The sequence below is a fragment of the Arachis ipaensis genome, chromosome B9 (assembly GCF_059453495.1).
Source record: "Arachis ipaensis isolate K30076 ecotype BB chromosome B9, ASM5945349v1, whole genome shotgun sequence".
Classification (NCBI taxonomy): Eukaryota; Viridiplantae; Streptophyta; class Magnoliopsida; order Fabales; family Fabaceae; genus Arachis; species Arachis ipaensis.
Window position 1 is genome coordinate 60,644,493 of NC_142444.1, and position 9,368 is coordinate 60,653,860.

The window sequence follows — 9,368 nt, forward strand, 5'->3', positions numbered from 1 at the left end:
GGTTCCTCGTTAGCTACTTTTCCCTACTCTTGTGGCTTCAGTTCTTTCTTGCGTTTTCTTGGTTGTTGTATCCCTTGAAATTCTTGCTTGTTCACCAAGGACTGTTTCAGTGGTTCAGTTGCTGATTCACTGTTGCTTTCCTTTGTGCACATGTTGCTGTGATCATCCTTCGGCTCTTTAGGGTCTGGCTCAAACTCAGATGTATATTTGAAAACATGGAAGGTGAGATGTTTATCATGTATTCTCAGGATTAACTCTCCTTGTTCCACATCTATCAGCGCTCTAGTAGTGGCTAGAAATGGTCTCCCCATAATAATGGGATGGAGGTAACTTTCCTCCATGTCCAGAACAACAAAGTCAGTGGGGAGGAAGTAATTTCCACTTTTACCAACACATTTTCGACTACTCCTTCGGCCTGCTTTTGAGTTTTATCAGCCAATTGTATGATTACGTCCGTGGATCTCAGCTCATTGATTTGCAACTTCTTCATAAGAGAAAGAGGCATCACATTTATGCTAGCTCCTAAATCACAAAATTCTCTGTCAATTTTTGTTTCTCCTATGGCACAGGGAATATGAAAGCTCCCTGGTTCTTTTTTCTTAAGGAATACGTCCTTCTTGATGAAGGCACTACATTCCTTATTCATTGTCACTATTTGTCCCCTTTTTAAGGTTCCTTTCTTGGTCAGTAGCTCTTTCATACACTTGATGTATGTAGGCATCTGTTGAAGAGTTTTGATAAAGGGAATATTGACACTGAGAGATGCAAACATATCTTGGAATCTTGAATACGACCTTCCTTTTTCACCTCCCCCGAATCTCTGAGGAAATGGTGCCCTTGGCACATATGGTTTCTAAATTTCCTTCCTTGTTGATTTTTTTTCTTTGTACAGATCCAGTTCCTTGTTTCTTTTTCTCCAAGTTGTCCTAGGAACTTCCTTGGCTATGCTCTGTTGGCTTGTTGGTATCTTCTTCCAGGATTTCTTCATTTCAAGGGTAACTGCCTTACACTCTTCCCATCTCATCTTCTTCATTTCCCCTCTTGGATTTTTCTCAGTGTCACTTGAAAAACTATCAGTGGACTTCAGAATTTGCTGTGAAAGATGTCCTACTTGAGATTCGAGATTCTTAATAATCTCTCCTCGACTTTTTATACTCCCTCTAACTTCTTCCTTGAATTTTTTTGTGTCTTCAGACTCTTTGTAAAGATTTGCAAGCATAGCTTCCATTTTGACCATTCTGTCCTCATCATGTGGTGATGGTTAGTTGGAATTGGGATGTTGAGGGTGGTTATTGTGGTTTTGGTATGGTGGCTGTGAATAAGTGTTTTGTGTGGTCTGGTATGGTCTTTGGTTGGAGTATTGGTGAGTAGAGTTGTGATACTAGTTTAGATTATGGGATTTGTGGTCTTGGCCTTGGTTTTGTTGGTTCTCCCACCCAAAGTTTGGGTGGTTCCTCCAACCAGAGTTATAAGTTTTAGAATAAGGATCATTAGCTTGCCTAGATGAATTTCCAAGGTAATTAGCTTCCTCCCAGTTAACTCCTTCTTCTGTTTCCAACTCTTCTTGAGATGATGGTCGAGTGTGGATAGCTATAGCCTGATTCTTCTCCATTTTCTTGGTCAAGTCAGCCAGTTGCTTGGTGATCATCTTATTCTGGGCCAGGATTGCATCCATATGGTTTAATTCCAAGACTCCCCTGTTGTTGCTTCTGTCTGAGGCATAAAAATACTCATTATCAGACATTGTCTCTATAACATCAATGGCTTATTCAATGGTCTTCTTCTTGTTAGGGGAACCTCCAAATGAGTGGTCTACAGCTTTCTTTGATTCACAATTCAACCCTCCATAAAAGATATGAAGTTGCACCCACTCATTAAACATATCAGGGGGGCATTTTCTTGTCAAATCTTTGAATCTCTCCCAGGCTTCATAAATAGTCTCACCATCCTGCTGTCTAAATGTCTGCACTTCAGTTCTCAGCCTGTTTACATTTTGTGGAGGATAGAACCTTGTCAAGAATCTATTCACTACATCTTCCCAAGTTCTCAAGCTTAACTTGGGAAATGATTCTAGCCATTTTGATGCTTTGTCCCTCAAAGAAAATGGAAAAAATAGCAATCTATAGGTGTCAGGATGAACACCATTAGACTTAACCGTGTCACATATCCTTTGAAATTTAGTGAGATGCTCATTAGGGTCCTCTTGGGCACTCCCTCCAAAAGAACAGTTGTTCTGGACTAGGGCTATGAGCTGAGGCTTCAATTCGAAATTGTTAGCTTGGATAGTTGGCTTTTGAATGCTGCTACCACAGTTTTCTTGGTTCGGATTGATGTATGATCCCAGAACTCTCCTTTCTTGTCCAGTAGGGTTGGCTGCACCTCTTCTGGCATGATTATTTACCTCTCCTTCATGATGGTTTTCCATATCATCCTCCATGGTTATATCCAAGTCTTCTTCCTTTTCTTCTGCACCAACAGCCCTCTTTCCTCTTGCTTCCCTTCTTAATCTCAAGACGGTTCTTTCCGATTCATTGTCAAAAGAGGTTGAAACCTCTCTTCTACCTGTCATACAAGTAGCACAACAAGCAGCAACCAGCAAGTGAAGGATTCACAATTAATGAAAAAGTGTGGTTAGCGCAATTGAGGCAATTAATCAAACAGTTAATGAGTTAGTGGGTTAGTTTTGCTAGAAAGTAAAGAAATAAGGTAAAATTAAATAAAAACAACTAAAAATTTCAAAGAACAAAAATGAACAACTGAAATTAAAATTCAATTAATCAAACAAAAAGAAAAGTGCTCAATCTAGTTATCCTCCAATTTAATAATTTTCAATACAAAACCAATCCCCGGCAACGGCGCCATAAACTTGATTCACTCGAAAATTGTCTCTCAACAATTTCCTACCGGCAAGTGTACCGGATTGTCGTCAAGTAAAAACTTACTGTAGAGTGAGGCCGAATCCCACAGGGATTAGTTGGTTGATCAATGTTAATTGGAGAATTGTGCTAGTTGAGCGAAATCAGATTTGGTTGAGAACTGCAGAAAGTAAATTTGGCGGGAAACTTAAATTGCAAGAAATTAAATGACAGAAATTAAATTATGGGAAATTAAATGACAGAAGCTTAAATTGCTAGAAATTAAATGGGAATGGGGAATTAAGCATGAAATTAAAGAACAGAATGTAAAAGAATGGGTAAGATCAGAGATAGGGGATTCATTGGGTTTTGGGAGATATTGAACAGTCCGGATCAAATCATTTTCATCTCTTCCTCAATCAATGCATTCATTGACATTGCTTGGCAATCTTAGATGATTGGATCCCAATGTCTTGGCTCACCAATCTCTCTAAGCATGAACAATTACCCAATGTCTTGATTTAATTGCTCATAGGAAGAGTTGAAGTTTGGTCAGTGACTATACCACACAAATTCATAGATCAAAGTATTTGTAGGATTACATGTCACTATATCCATAAATCTAATCCAATGTGAGAAAGCAATTCTAGCATGAATTCTTTATCCCTCTCTCAAGGATCCGAAGAATTCCAATTATGGATAGCTTCTCTCTCAAGACAACTATCCAATTGAATTAAGACCGAAAGCTTTCTAACAAAAATCAAGAGAAAAGAAAGAAGAAGAAGATGAAAACTACTATTGATCCATTGAATTACCATAGAGCTCCCTAACCCAATGAAAGGGGTTTAGTTGTTCATAGCTCTCAAAATAGAAATTGGAAATGAAAGATACATTGCTGAATTGAAAGAAATTGCAAAAAACTAAAAAATGAGCCGAAAAGTAAAAAATGGAGTAAAAGTTTTTTCTAACTTAAATTATGAGCTATTTATACACTTTCTTCCACTGATCTTCAATCTCTGAATTGGGATTTTGACCTTGATGGAATTGGGTTGAAATTGCTCCAATTGGCTTCCCTTGCTGTTGAGAAGAATTCTATTTGAATTGCAAACTTTTGGTGCTCAAGTTGGAGTCAACGTTTGATGGCCAACGTTGACTCAAACGCCCTTCCTAAAAACCAGATAAACTTGCTGTCATTGGCGTTTGACTCAACGTTGGAAGGCCAACGTTCTTCTACCCACGCGTACGCGTGGCTTGCGTGTTTGCGCCCTTGGGATCAAAATGCGTATCCACGCGTGCGCGTGCTGCACACGTGCGCGTGGATGCAAAAATCCCATTTCTAGTTTTCAAAACATGTAGAAGAGCGTTGGCCTCAACGTTGGACTGGCAACGTTCCTTCCAACGTTTGCCAATCCACGCGTGCGTTTGCTATACGCGTGCGTGTGGATTCTCAAAATTTAGGCCCACGCGTACGCATCATTGCACGTTTTCAAATTCAGACTTTGGAGATTACAATCGCGCACGTTGGCCACCGACATTGGAAGTAGCATTTGGGGTCCAACGTTATGCATCCACACGTATGTGTCAACTACCCGTGCGCATGGATTGCTAGAATTTCCAATCCACGCGTACGCATACAGCATGCGTGTGCGTCGCTATAGATTTTCAAATTTTCCAGAAAGCTCATTTATTCACAACGTTGGGGGTAACATTGGATTGCCAACGTTCCGTCCAACGTGGGCACCAGCAGATTATGCAGAACCTTACTTTGCTTCCTTCTCAACGTTTGAGGCGACGTTGGTGGTCCAACTTGGCCAACAACGTTGCTACTCCTTCATCTTCTCCATGCTCCTTCTTTAACTTCCTTCTATGCTCTCCTTCACCTATCATCAACCAACACATGCATCAAAGCTTTGCTAAAGTCATGAGAATTCTCATCGTTCTTAGCACACAAGTAATTATAGTATAATTCTCATGAAATTACATTAAATTAACCATAGTTAGATGAATTTAGGCATGCATGAATTTCTACCCCAATTGCTTACTTATTGCCTAAGAAAGTGTATAAAACCTATTAAAAACAAAGAAAAAGGCTAGTGAAACTAGCCTAAGATGCCCTGGCATCACGTTTAACGCCAGCTTGTTGCTCCCCAGAGGGCATTGAATGCCACTATGGCTCCTTCTCTGGCGTTCAACGCCAGCAAGGTTTCTGCTCCAGGGTGTTCTATTTCTAGCTCTGACTGTTTCTGTTTCTATTCTAACTACTACACATGATCACAAACATTAAAAACCAAGGGAAGACTCTAAAAATAAACTAAAATAAACTCAAATAAAAATAAACTCAAGAAATAAGAACAAAAATACTCTACTCACGGTTGGGTTGCCTCCCAACAAGCGCTTCTTTAAAATGTCATTAGCTTGACAGACAGCTCCTTTCAAGAAGGAAGATAGTCATAGAGGAATAAATCCTTACTCCTTACTGGGAGTGTCCTTCCTGTGCTCTCATGGATTAGCGTAAGATGCTCAAGAGACAGGATCTTGTTCACTGCATGATGCAAAGTTGGGCTTGCAGCAATATGCTGGTGTCCCTTTTTACCACTTCCCTCTTCCATGATAAATACCATGATGAAATAAGTGAACATTAATTACCATTTTCCACGGTAAAAAGCCTTTAGTAGGGATATTTTTGTTTTTCCAGCCCCTATGTATCTTCCTTTGTGGATAGTGTACATCCAACACCAAACTTATGTTTGGTCTTAGGAGGGATTGAATTGGTTTCATCCAGGGGAGGAGGCTTGAATGTTGAATCCTTTATGCAAGTGCATCCCTTGTTAGGGGGTAATGGAGAGTCAATAACCTTGAACACCATCCAGTCCTTATGCAAGGTAATCCTTGTTTCTTGTGCCTCTTGGATTTCTAGCTTCTTCATCACAGATGAAGGTATCAGATTTAAACTTAGTCCATAGGATTTAAAAGCTCCCTGGATCTGGTATCTTCCTTGGTAGCTCATTCTGAATTAGGATGCTGTACTTTTTTAGTAAGTACCTCTATTTCATCTCCCCTTAGGTCCTTCTTTTTAAAAAGAATGTCTTTTAGACAGGCCGTGTAAGGGGTCTTTTTTCCAAATACCTTTGCAATAGAGATATTGACTTGCAGCTCCTTAAGGGATGCTGGGAAATGAGCCAACTGCTCATCTGCGGTTTTTTCTGTACGCCTAGGAAAGGCAGCTCTTGAGGCTCTTTCACCTCTACAAGGGCGAGGTCTGTGGTAATCACAGGCTCCTCTTGCACGCCCAGAAAAGAATCAACTTGAGGTTCTTTCTCTTCTGTAGGGGCGTGCTCAATGGCCTCAGGATCCTTCTGGTCCGTGATTGCCTTAAGTCCCTCAGTAGCATGCTCCTGAGGTTCGGCCTCCTTGGTGAAGACTATTGTCCCACCTTCTTTTAAGGTCTCCATGTCTAGAACTTCTATCCTAGATGGGGTCTCCTCACAGGAGTATAAGTGCTGGTTATTGGCAGCTATCTCAATGAGCTCGTCTGCCTCTTCATGTGTCTTTATAAAGTACAGAGGACCATTTGCAAAGTGATCTACTGTCTTCCTGGCTATCTCAAAGATTGCTTTATAGAAGATCATTGTCTTGCCCTATCCTGAGAACATATGGGGAGGACAATTCCTGAACATCAGCTTGTACCTCTCCCAAGCATCATGGAGAGACTCACTCTCCTTCTGCCTGACGGTCTGAACATCTGTCACCAGCTTAGTTAATCTCTGTGAGGGAGAAAATTTATTCAGGAATTTGTTAACAACCTTATCCTAGGTGTTTACACTTCCTCTGAGTTCCATATGCCACCATTTATTTTCTTGAGCACTCAGAGCAAATGGAAAGGGTTTATAGTCTGGGGACTTCAGGGTCCACTCCATTGGCCTCTACAGTGTCACAGAACTGCACGAAGTCTGAGATGAACTTACTAGGGTCTTCCTGTGAGTATCTGTGAAACTGTCATTTTTTCCGTAATAGCAGGACCTGGTCTAGGTTGACCTTAAAGTCATCTGAGTCAATAGGAGTGTCAAATGTATAGGAGCCCAGAGGTCTCCTAATTTGTGCATTCCCATTTGGATCCATAGTGACTCTGGTGTCCTGGTGCACGAATTGTGAATCACACTTTTCACAACTCGTACCACTGACCAGCAAGTGCACTGGGTCGTCCAAGTAATACCTCACGTGAGTAAGGGTCGAATCCCACGGAGATTGTTGGTTTGAAGCAATCTATGGTTATCTTGTAAATCTCAGTCAGGAAGTCAATTATGTTTGTCAGTTGAATTGCGAATAACCAAGAGAGCATAAATTAAAGATTACTTGTTGTGCAGTAATGGAGAATATGTTGGAGTTTTGGAGATGCTTTGTCTTCTGAATCTCTGCTTTCCTCTGTCTTCTGATTCACGCACGCATGTCCTCCTATGGCAAGCTGTGTGTTGGTGGATCACCGTTGTCAATGTCTACCTTCCATCCTTCCAGTGAAAACTACGCTCACGCGCTCTGTCACAGCACGGCTAATCACCGGTTGGTTCTCGATCCGGTTGGAATAGGATTTACTATCCTTTTGCGTCTGTCACTAACGCCCAGCCTTCAGGAGTTTGAAGCTCGTCACAGTCATTCAATCCTTGAATCCTACTCGGAATACCACAGACAAGGTTTAGACTTTACGGATTCTCATGAATGCCGCCATCAGTTCTAGCTTATACCACGGAGATTCTGATTAAGGAATCTAAGAGATACTCATTCAATCGGATATAGAACGGAAGTGGTTGTCAGGCACATGTTCGTGGTTTGAGGAAGGTGATGAATGTCACAGATCATCACCTCCATCACAGTTAAGCGCGAATGAACATCTTAGATAGGAACAAGCGTGTTTGAATGGAAAACAGAAATACTTGCATTAATTCATCGAGACACAGCAGAGCTCCTCACCCCCAACAATGGGGTTTAGAGACTCATGCCATCAAAGAATACAAAGTTTAGATCTGAAATGTCATGAGATACAAAATAAGTCTCTAAAAGTTGTTTAAATACTAAACTAGTAGCCTAGGGTTACAAAATATGAGTAGACTATGATGGATGATGCAGAGATCCACTTCTGGGGCCCACTTGGTGTGTGCTGGGCTGAGACTTAAGCAATTCACGTGCAGAGGCTATTTGTGGAGTTGAACACCAGTTTTTATGCCACTTTGGGCGTTCAACTCCAGCTTTTGATCCTTTTCTGGCGCTGGACGCCAGAATTGGGCAGAGAACTGGCGTTGAACGCCAGTTTACGTCGTCTATTCTTGTGAAAAGTATGGACTATTATATATTGCTGGAAAGCCCTGGATGTCTACTTTCCAACGCAATTGGAAGCATGCCATTTCGAGTTCTGTAGCTCCAGAAAATCCATTTTGAGTGCAGGGAGGTCAGAATCCAACAGCATCAGCAGTCCTTTTTCAGCCTGAATCAGATTTTTGCTCAGCTCCTTCAATTTCAGCCAGAAAAATACCTGAAATTACACAAAAACACACAACTCATAGTAAAGTCCAGAAATATGAATTTTTCCTAAAAACTAATAGAAATACACTAAAAACTAACTAACACAAACTCAAAACTATATGAAATTAACCCTAAAAAGCGTATAAAATATCCGCTCATCACAACACCAAACTTAAACTGTTGCTTGTCCTCAAGCAACTTAGACAAATAAAATAGAAGACTAATAAGTTGAGAAGCAATAATATCTCAGAGTTTTTGAGTGAAGCTCAGATTCTAATTAGATGAGCGGGACTAGTAGCTTTTTGCTTCTGAACAGTTTTGGCATCTCACTTTATCCATTGAAGCTCAGAGTGATTGGCATCTATAGGAACTTAGAACTCAGATAGTGTTATTGATTCTCCTAGTTCAGTGTGATGATTCTTGAACACAGCTTCTTTATGAGTCTTGGCCGTGGCCCTAAGCACTTTGTTTTCCAGTATTACTACCGGATACATAAATGCCACAAACACATAACTGGGTGAACCTTTTCAGATTGTGACTCAGCTTTGCTAAAGTCCCCAATTAGAGGTGTCCAGAGTTCTTAAGCACACTCTTCTTTTTACTTTGAACCTTGACTTTAATCGCTCAGTCTCAAGTTTTCACTTGACACCTGCACGCCACAAGCACATGGTTAGGGACAGCTTGGTTTAGCCGCTTAGACCAAGATTTTAGTCCTTTAGGCCCTCCTATCCACTGATGCTCAAAGCCTTGGGATCCTTTTTATTTGCCCTTGCCTTTTGGTTTTAAGAGCTTTTGGCTTTTTCTGCTTGCTTTTTTTTTTTTTTTTTTTTTTTTGCAAGCTTTGTTCTTTGCTGCTTTTTCTTGCTTCAAGAATCATTTTTATGATTTTCAGATTATCAATAACATGTCTCATGTTCATCATTCTTTCAAGAGCCAACATATTTAACAGTCTTAAACAACAAATTCAAAAGACATATGCACTGTTCAAGCATTCATTCA

General features: G+C 40.6%; 1 non-coding gene across 1 annotated transcript; it reads left to right on the forward strand.

Moving 5' to 3' along the window:
* Positions 1-1,876: 1,876 nt before the first annotated feature.
* On the forward strand, positions 1,877-1,984 carry LOC148544835 (small nucleolar RNA R71). The gene has a single exon (XR_015900852.1). It is a non-coding gene; the product is annotated as a small nucleolar RNA R71 (small nucleolar RNA).
* Positions 1,985-9,368: the final 7,384 nt, after the last annotated feature.